Here is a 10,022-nt window from a genome sequence, read left to right as displayed (position 1 = left end):
ACAGGTACGTGGTCCTTCCTTTACCCTTTCATGTGTCTGTGGATGTGAACTGACTCTCACTGCACCAGATACTGCATTAGCTGTGTGGATATCACAGTGGAGTTTCTGCTCTCTTGAACCTTTTGGTGACATGGGTGGGGATTAGAGCAACCCCCAGATACATAATTATATCCCGGGGCAGAGGTATGACAGCGGGACCCTAATCAGAGATCAGAGATGAAATTTCTGAGGAGCTAGACTTCAGCTGGTCCAAAGTGAGCGGGAGTACTGTGCAGACAAAGACGAAAAGCCAGAAGCCCAGGATTGAACACGCATCGGCAGGACCAGAGAGAAGTGACACGGGGCCAGGACAGATGGGGATTACCAAAGGCAGTGTCTGTCTAAGTGACCATAGAAAGGCAAGAAAGGTGGTTGGAGGCAGGGAGGCTGGCTGAATGAACTTGGAAACTGGGTTTGCACTAGGACCTTCCTTTTGCTACAGAGTATGTTTTCCCAGCTTTGGGATCTCTGCAGGTCTTCACCTGCTCTCAGTGAGGAATGCACCTACGAGACATCACCTGCAGCACTTGGTTATACAACTGCAGCTGGCTTTCTGGGAAGGCATGACTCCAGGTTGGCAGACAGTTCCTGTTAGAGCGGAGCTGGCTCTGTTTGTGAATGGGAAGAGTCCCTGTGTGAACGGTGGGGTGTGCTCAGTTGAAACCTGCCTCAGAATTCTTTAGAGCTCAAAGAATCTGAGGTTCCTCCCTATGGACAAGCACAACACAGGTACTGAGGAGAGTTTGCTTGGTGGGATATCCCTGGGAAAGGGGCAGTCCTGAGGTTAGAAACCTGAGTGAGGACAGCAGAGGAGGTTGGTGTGGGTAGAGGAGGGATATAGGGAGGGAGGAAGACTGGGAGGGAGGAAGGAAGACTGAGAGGGAGGGAGGGAAGGAGGGAGGGAGGGAGGGAGACAGGGAGAGAGACAGGCAGGGAGGGAGGGAGGGAGAGAGGGGTGGGGACAAGCAGGCAGGGAGGAAGAGGGTAAACACTGAAGCCCTTGCTTTGTGCCTGAGTCTAGGTTGTTACAGAATTGTGGAGGTAAGGCAGACTGGTTTGGGATAGTCACCAAACTGCAGTTACCAATTCCTACACCTTGATAGGCCATGTGTGTAAACTGAAATTGCAGAGCAAACTCCACTTTTGTGTCTCTTCTATACCAGAGGGTCTCAAAGTATTTGTTGTTGGGTTTGTGAAAGTCAGAGCCCTTTAAAATTCTGTGGTTATAGCTATTGATGTTTATTGTATTGGAAATTAAAATGCAAAAATTTTAAATATTCATAATTCATCTGAGTATAATTATATAATGCTAACATTTAACATTTTTATTTATTTTTGTTTTGTGTGTATGGATATATGGTCTACATGTCTGGCTATGTGCCACATGTGTGCAGTGCCTGAAGAGACCAGAAGAGGGCGTCAGATCCCCTGGAACTGGAGTGACAGATGCCTGTGAACTGCCTTGTGGGTACATGGAACTGTACCCAAGTCCTGTGGGAGAGTAATTAGTGCTCTTAACCACCAAGACATTTCTCTAGCTTCACATGCTAACATTTTAATAAAAAAAAAACCCCCAACAACTTATTTTCATTAAAAATTTTAATTAAAAATTTCACATACAATATACATTTTAAATAGTTTATTATTTTTATGTGAATTGTGTATTGGCTTGCATGTATGTCTGTGTGAGAGTGTCAGATTCCCCAGAACTGGAGTTCTAGTTTTGAGCTGCCATGTGGGTACTGAGAATTGAACCCAGGTCCTCTGAAAGTACTCTTAACTGATGAGCCTTCTCTCCAGCACCCCTATGTACACATATATTTTGATTATATTTTTCCCTCCCCCAACTCTGCCCAAATCTTCCCCACCTCCCTACCCACCCAACTTTATCTTCTTTCTTTCTCGCTCGCTCTAAAAAACCCAAACCATCAAAAACATCAGCAACAACAAAATGAAAATCAAAACAAACAAAAAAAGCAGTAAGACCAAAAAGGCCAAAGCAAAATTAAGATTCCACAAAAATATCACTGAGCTTCTTTTCCGCTGGTCAGCTGCTCCTGGGCATGGGAGTCGCCCTGGAATATGGTTCACACACCCAGAGAAACTACATAAAGAAAACTGATTTTCTCTCGGAACTGAGGTATCAATTGCAAAGAGCTTCTTGTTTCTGGGTGGCATCCTGTGTTCAGTCCCTACTTGAAGCTAGAACCCTGGCTGGCTTGAACCTGTGTGGGTCTTGAACGTCCAGCCACCGTTTCTGTGAGACCCTATGTGTGTCAGTCCTGATGTCTCTGGGAAGCACTGTGCTTTGGAGTCAGGTGTCACCTGTGGCTCTTACAGTTTTTCTGTCTCCTTCCCATACACACATCCCTGAGCCTCGAGGAGAAGGCTTTGATATAGACATCCCTTTCAGGACTGAGTGTTCCACAGTCTCATTGCACACTGTATACTTGTCTCTGTTTTAATCCCATTTACTTCTAGAAGATTTTCTGATGAGGACTGAGCAATGCACCAATCTACCAGCGTAATAATAATTTTATTGCTGTGTTCCTTTAGTGGAATAATAATACTAGATTTTCCCCTAGGCCCATTGAAGTGGAAACTTAAAAAGAGTTCTTTGGAAAGTCAGCTGGGTGGTGTTTTGCTGGGGCAAACATGTGAAGGAACATTTAGCTAAAGTGGACACAGGTGAAAGGCTAAGGCAGACTTGTGAAGGAATGTTTGGCTGAAGCAGACACAGAAGAAAGGATGTTCTGCTAAAGCAAGCACGCGAAAGGTCGTGTAATGAAGGGGTCTTCGCTAAGGACATGAATGTATTGGTCTGCCTTACATTGTGTAGTGTAGTTGAGATGCATTTGTCGGGACTCCATGGAGAGAAATGCACCAAAAATCTTCTGGTGATATACCGTGGCTTCCTCAGACTTGGGCTGATTGGCAGAGTGATGTCAGCTGAGACAGACTCAGTGCTGAGGCAAGACAGATGGAGGAAGGGAGTATAAAAAGGACTCAAAGGACAGGGACAGGGCTGAGCTTGGCTTGTTCATGGAGCTAGCTGTGCAAGGCTTGTTGGTCTCCCGTTTTCGCTGATCTTTGCTTCACTGAGACTGGCACAGCTGAGAACTTTTTCCAAAGTCCCTATTGGCCCTGGTCCCTCCTCCTGCCTCTGCTAGGTCATGCTACAGCTGCTGCTAACCCGACTCTACCGAACTGGACTGCTGATATATCCATGAAGCGTGTGCGAGTAGACCGAGCTGTCATTGCTGGCCTGTGAACTGAGTTGCTGATTTCCAGAGAACAGACGGGAGTTGCTCCAAAGAACCTTTCTAAACAGGTCCATTTCCCTTTTATCCTTTCTTTTCCACTACTTCTGGTAGGTGGTGGGCTAAGCGGGAGGTTAAAGCATTTAAGACCGTCAGGAAGAATAAAGTTTGAAAACAACTAAAGTTCTAGCCCATGACCTATCTAGTCTCGGGTTCTTGGCCTCGTTAGCTGTATCAGGTATGGGTTCCATCTTATGGAATGGACCTTAGGTCTAATTTTAAAATTAAGTGGTTATTGCTCCCATAACATTTGTGGCACTATTGCGTTATTGTAGGCAGGTCTCTGCTGTAAGTAAGTGTGTGTAGCTGGCTGATACCGATGATTACCGCTGTCTTCTGGTAAGTGTACAGAGCATCTTCCACTACCACGAATGCTAGGCATCAGGGGTAAACGTATTAGTTGGGCACCAACTCATCTTCTCCATGTTTGATGAAATTAGTGCCATCTTTAGAAAGAGGCCCTTACCATCAGGTTGTGGAGAACAACCAATACCTTGGCATTGAGCTATGATGTTTGTGGGACAGGGGTCATGGTCTCCCTTTGGCCAACAACTCAACAAGATGTAACCCATTCTTGGCACTGGAGATTTTGTTTGGTGGCATAAGATGTCTAGCTGGGGCATTGTCTCTCTTGTTTTATTGTGATTCCACTTGAATTTTTTGCATATGTGTATGCATTTTAGGAAGCTTCTACAAGAGTAGGTTTCCGTATTTTTTTTTAAAGAATCTTTAGTGTTAGCTGCCCTCTCCCATATTTCCTCCTCTGTCTTGCTCTTTGTCCCCCTCCTCATGACTAGTTCCTTTTATCTTTCTGTAACACTACAATTGATTTTCCCTTCCTTGGGATACCTCCCCTGGCTCCTTACTGTGTTTGTAACCGGGCGGTGGTGGCACACGCCTGTAATCCCAGCACTCTGGGAGGCAGAGGCAGGCGGATTTCTGAGTTTGAGGCCAGCCTGGTCTACAGAGTGAGTTCCAGGACAGCCAGGGCTATACAGAGAAACCCTGTCTCGAAAAAAAAAACAAAAAACAAAAAAAAAACCAAAAAACAAAACAAAACAAAAAAACCACACGTATTGAAAGCTTAACATCCACATATGAGAGAAAACATACTATATTTGTCTTTTGTGGGTCTGGGTTACGGCACTCAGGATGACTGTTTCTAGTTCCATCCATTTATCTGCAAACATTATAATTCCAATTTCAGAACAGCTGAATTACATTCTATTGTTTTAGGTACCACAGTTTCGTTGTTCAGCTATCAGTTGACGGATGTCTGGGTTGCTCCCAACGTCTGGCTAATACGAATAGAGCAGCAATAAAAATAGCTGAGCAGGTGTCTCGGTAGTAAGACATCGAATCCTTAAGGGATATGCCCAAGAGTGGTATAGCTGGATCTTGAGGTAGATCAATTCTCAGCTTCCTGAGGATAGCTGTCACAGTGATTTCCACAGTAGCCATACAGGTTTGTATTCCCCCCCCCCAGCAATAAATTAGTGTCCCACCTTTATTTTTTTTTAAAACAAGAAGTACTAGTACGAAACAACTATAATCTTCTTTAATATCAGCTTTGTGGAAGGCACGCATTCAACCTGCCACTACTTTCCCTGTGTTGCAATAGCCCACACGATGTAGTTTCCAGAAAACAAAAACACTACTGTGTACTTAGGAGGGCAGGAAAGAACAAAACACAAGCATCCTAATTATAATACACAATGAGTGTCTTTGTTTTATTATAAAAATGGTTTGGCTTTGCAGGTCCCTTGAAAGGCTCCCAGAGGCCTCTGAGGGGGTGCTCAGACCCCACTTTGGAAATCCCTGCTCCAAGCTGATATGCAAATTAACAGAAGAAAAGTCTTGCCGGTGTCCTCCAGAAAACAGGTGCTCTGGATGTGGACACACGAATGGTGGTCCAGTGGGAGCTTGTATCTCACAACACTGCCGGGCTTGGAGAACGGGAGAGCACAGTAGTACCTCAGAGAATGAAAAAGAGGAGAAATTTTCACTGTATAACACTGAGAATCTCAACGGATGCAAAAGCAAGCAGTCCATAAATAAGCCACCGTGACCATGTAAGGAGAAGATTCAGGGGGAAAAAAATCCCGAAGGCAGGCAGCAACTGGTCATAGCAGCCCAGGCACGTGTTGAGCGATGCGACCACCGGAAAAGGGTGCTCTCTCCTTCTAGGTCCAGTTTGGAACGGGAAGGATCTTTCTCAGTTTTATCAGGTTACAGTGAGACACTGAAGCCCTGAAAATTAACGTACTTTCCCGCTAGTCTTGCACGGGCAGGGCAGTGGAAGAAAACAGAGCCCCCTCCCCCAATCCATGTACTCCCTCCCCGTGCCCCCTGAACTTTTCTTACTCTCCCGATTCTTTCATAGTCAAGGCTATGAAAACTAGTGGGTGCTCTGCAATGATTTATCTCCTCTGTGCCAAAAAACATGGACAAAACACTGCTGGCTGAAACAGCCAAAGTCATCACCCTCCCTCCTTTGGTGGGAGAAGTCCTCTGCTGGGTTCTGAGCCTGTTGGTTTGAATAAAGAAAATAACAATGTATCCGGAGGCTTCGTAGCATATGCTCAGACAACCACAAGGGGGCAGCACCTGAGAGGGCATGGAGGACTGCTGGAGCACACCTGCAGTTTTCAAGGATGGCTTGTTAGTCTGGAGTAAAAGGGACAAAGGGTATGGGGACTTCCTTTCTGATGGCAAGCCTACCTGGACAGTAGAGTGTGTGAGGGAGGTCTGCACTCAAGCCTTCTGGAAATGCATCGATGGTTTCTAATGCCTTTGTCTTTAGTCTGCCCGTGTTTGCTGTTCTTTTTCTGTGGATCTTGAAGTATAACCTTGGGTTTTATTTAGTTCTTGTTTGCTTGCTTGCTTGAGGCACAGTTTCACACTGTAGCCCAGGTTGCCTTTGAATTTCTGGCAATCCTCCTGCCTCAGAGTCTTGAATGCTGTAATCACAAGTGTAAGCCACTATGCCTGGCTAATTTTGTGTGTAGGTACTTGGTGTGTGTGTGTGTGTGTGTGTGTGTGTCACAGGGAGGTCAGAGGACTATCTTGGATATCATGCCTAGGTACTGTCTACCTTGCTTTCTATTTCTTGTGTCTTTGTGCATGTGTGAGTATGTGTGCATGTGTGGGTGTGCACATGTGTAGTGGTTGGACTAGCTATTGATTCTCAAGAGTTGTCCCCCTTGCCTTTTGAGACAGGGTCTCCTATTGGTGCTGGGCTTGCTGATCTAGTAAGCCCGAACAGAGCCACACTCCTGTGTCTGCTTCCCCAGTGCAGGGATTTCAAGAGCACACTACCACACTTGGTTTTTAAATATGAGTTTTGGGGATCAAATGCAAGTCCTCAGGCTCGTGTGGTGAGCCTTTCCTGACTAAGCTATCTCCCCGGCTTCACCTTGTCTTTTTGAGAAAGGCTCTGTCAGTGACCTGGGGCTCACCAAGTAGGCTAGGCTGGCCACTGAGTCCCGGGATCTGCCTGTTTCGCTTCCCCAGGGCTGAGGTTGTGAATACTTGCTCATCGTGGAAGCCCACTATAGCCAGCCACTTTTGTGTGGGCTATGGGTGTAGAACTCCGCGGTCCCCATGCGGACATGCAAGGTGCTTTACTGACTTATCCATCTCCCCGGCTCCTTGTTTTTTTTAATTTTAAAGATAAAGTCAGTATCTGGGCTTGGTAGTTCTATCCTGTAATCCTAGAGGTTCAGGAGACTTCTGAGGTCAAGTCCTGGTCCTTCTACCTGGGCTGCAGTATGAGTTCAAGGCCAACTGGGGTCAAAACAGAAAGGGGAAAGAGGCCTTTATGTATTGTTGTGTGGTTTAGTGCTTGCCTAGCGAGCTCCGGAAGGCCCAAGGCTATCCCACCATTTAACTTTATGACACTGTGCTACCATTTACAGAGTTCACGCTCAAGAGCCACACAATTGAGTCACACACACACACACACACACACACAAACACACACTCTAACAGAATAATCTTGTCACGTTTCAGCTTATGCAATTTGTCTTGACTGTACTCCTAGCTACTCTAGGGCACACACAACTCATGGGCCACAGGTTGAGCATGCCTACCAGGCCTCTAACCCTTGGTTCCATTTCTAGTGCTACAAAAAAAAAAAAAAAAAAAAAAAAAAAAAAAAAAAAAGGAGAGAAAATGGGGAGGAAATGAAAAGAAGATGAGAACAAGGCTGGGCGGTAGTGGCACACGCTTTTAGTTCCAGAACACAGGATTTCTGTGTTCAAGGCCAGCCTGGTCTACAGTGTGAGTTCCAGGACAGTCAGGGCTACACAGAGAAACCCTGTCTCAAAAAAACAGAAAAACCAAAACCAACCCCCTCAAAACAAAATAATAATAATAATAATAATGATAATGATAGCACAGCAGAGCAGACTCTGGATCTGTAATGCCCAGTGCACTGGTCACGTGCCCTGTGTGTTCCTCCCCAGCTACCCTCACAACCAGTTGAGGGACAATGGTCTCTGCTTGATGGAGCTCTTCCCAGAAGTCTCAAACACTCCTGGATCGTAGCATGGCTGGGAGAACTGCTCAGCCCCAGCTTCAGAATCCTCCTGACAGCGTCCCACACACATCACAAAGCTCTGGACAAACATGGACTCCGCACCCACTTCCGGAGCTGAGCAAGGCCAGTGTGACTCTTGGGACTGACTGGAGATTAACATCACCAGGCTCTCGGGCTGACTTCCGCAGCTCCCGCTGGAAGCTCCGCTGGTGTGTGTTGGGGTCTTGAGTAGGCATTAATAATGGCATTAACCTGGCATTAATAGTGAAGGTCCCAAGGAACCATCTCGGGTCGGGAGTGTAGTGTGACTTGGGTATCACTGGCTAAAGCAGAGTGCAGAGAAAGGGTGGTCCGAGCAGGTCATCACTAACATGCAGGCCCATCCCAAAGCTCATAAGAAACCCACCTGAGGACTCATAAGGAAGGCACTTCCCTCAGGCCCTTGGGTCTGGGTCCCGGTCCTAGGCTAGGGTTGAGTAATCCTAGGTAATTCTTAAGTCTGGGATCCAGCAAAGCAGGACTTGAGTTGGGTTGTGAAGGGCTGCTGAGTCAGGCAAAGTTTGGTGCATACGGAGATGATAAAATGTAGAAAAAAGTGAGAGGGAGGGAGGGAGGGAGAGAGAGAGCAAGAGAGAGGGAGGAAGGAAGGGAGAGGGAGGAAGGGAGAGAGAGACAGACAGAGAGAGACAGACAGAGGAAGGGAGAGGGAGGGAGGAAGGGAGAGGGAGAGACAGAGAGACAGAGAGAGACAGAGAGAGACAGGGGAAGGGAGATGGAGGAAGGGAGAGAGAGACAGAGAGGGAGAGACAGACAGAGAGAGAGAGGAAGGGAGAGGGAGGGAGGAAGGGAGAGAGAGACAGAGAGACAGAGAGAGAGAGAGAGGAAGGGAGAGGGAGAAAGGGACACACACACACACACACACACACACACACAGAGAGAGAGAGAGAGAGAGAGAGAGAGAGAGGGAGGGAGGGAGGGAGAGGGAGGACAAGCAGACATAGATAGACCTTCTTCTGCCTGAGCCAGAGGCTGGGAAATCGCAGCTGCACCTGCCCGAGGTGTTAGCAGTTCCCTCTCTGCCCCATCAAGTTCATCCATCTAAAACCAACTCTGGTGATTGTGACCTTTTATCAGCGGATAGTACTTCCCTCAGTGCCCCCAAAGCACACAGAAGAGCTGACGGGCGGCTGAGAAGCCTCACCTGCTCCTTCCCAAACACTGTGGGCTTTTCTGGAGGGCTTCCTCTTATTGGGATTTTAGATTACGGAAAGGTTATCTGTCTCCGGTTCCTAAAGGGTTCACAAAGGAACAGAAGGAGAGCAGGTCGTGATGTCTGGTGTGCACTTTTCTTCCTTAATAGGGAATGCCCATCTGACTTCAGTGTGTCCAGTAAAGGGAGGGGATGCCCCAAGTCCTTCTAGTAAATAATGCCGGAGCTGGAGAGGCTTATGTGTGTGCAGAGGTGTGTGTGTGTGTGTGTGAGGATTGGGGGGGCAGGGCAGCAGCTTCCGTGAGGGTGAGAGCACTCTGGCACCATTCAAAAATGCTTATTCCAATGGCTGAATAGTACTCCACTGTGTATATATACCATATTTTCTGTATCCATTCCTCCGTTGAGGGATACCTGGATTCTTTCCAGCTTCTGGCTATTATAAACAGGGCTGCTATGAACATAGTGGAGCATGTGTCCTTATTGCGTGCCGGGGAATCCTCTGGGTATTTGCCCAGGAATGATTTAGCAGGGTCCTCTGGAAGTGACGTGCCCAGTTTTCTGAGGAACCGCCAGACTGATTTCCAGAGTGGTTGTACCAGCTTGCAACCCCACCAGCAGTGGAGGAGTGTTCCTCTTTCTCCACATCCTCACCAACACCTGCTGTCTCTTGAGTTTTTGATCTTAGCCATTCTGACTGGTATGAGGTGAAATCTCAGGGTTGTTCTGATTTGCATTTCCCTGATGACTAAGGATGTTGAGCATTTCTTTAGGTGCAATGAATTCATGAAATTCTTAGACAAATGGATGGAACTGGAGAACATCATCCTAAGTGAGGTAACCCAGTCTCAAAAGAACACTCATGATATGCACTCACTGATAAATGGATATTAGCCTAGAAGTTTGGAATACC

Source organism: Apodemus sylvaticus, chromosome 13 (assembly GCF_947179515.1).
Source record: "Apodemus sylvaticus chromosome 13, mApoSyl1.1, whole genome shotgun sequence".
NCBI classification, from domain to species: Eukaryota; Metazoa; Chordata; class Mammalia; order Rodentia; family Muridae; genus Apodemus; species Apodemus sylvaticus.
The sequence above is the reverse complement of the archived record's forward strand: the minus strand, read 5'-3'. Positions refer to the sequence as shown.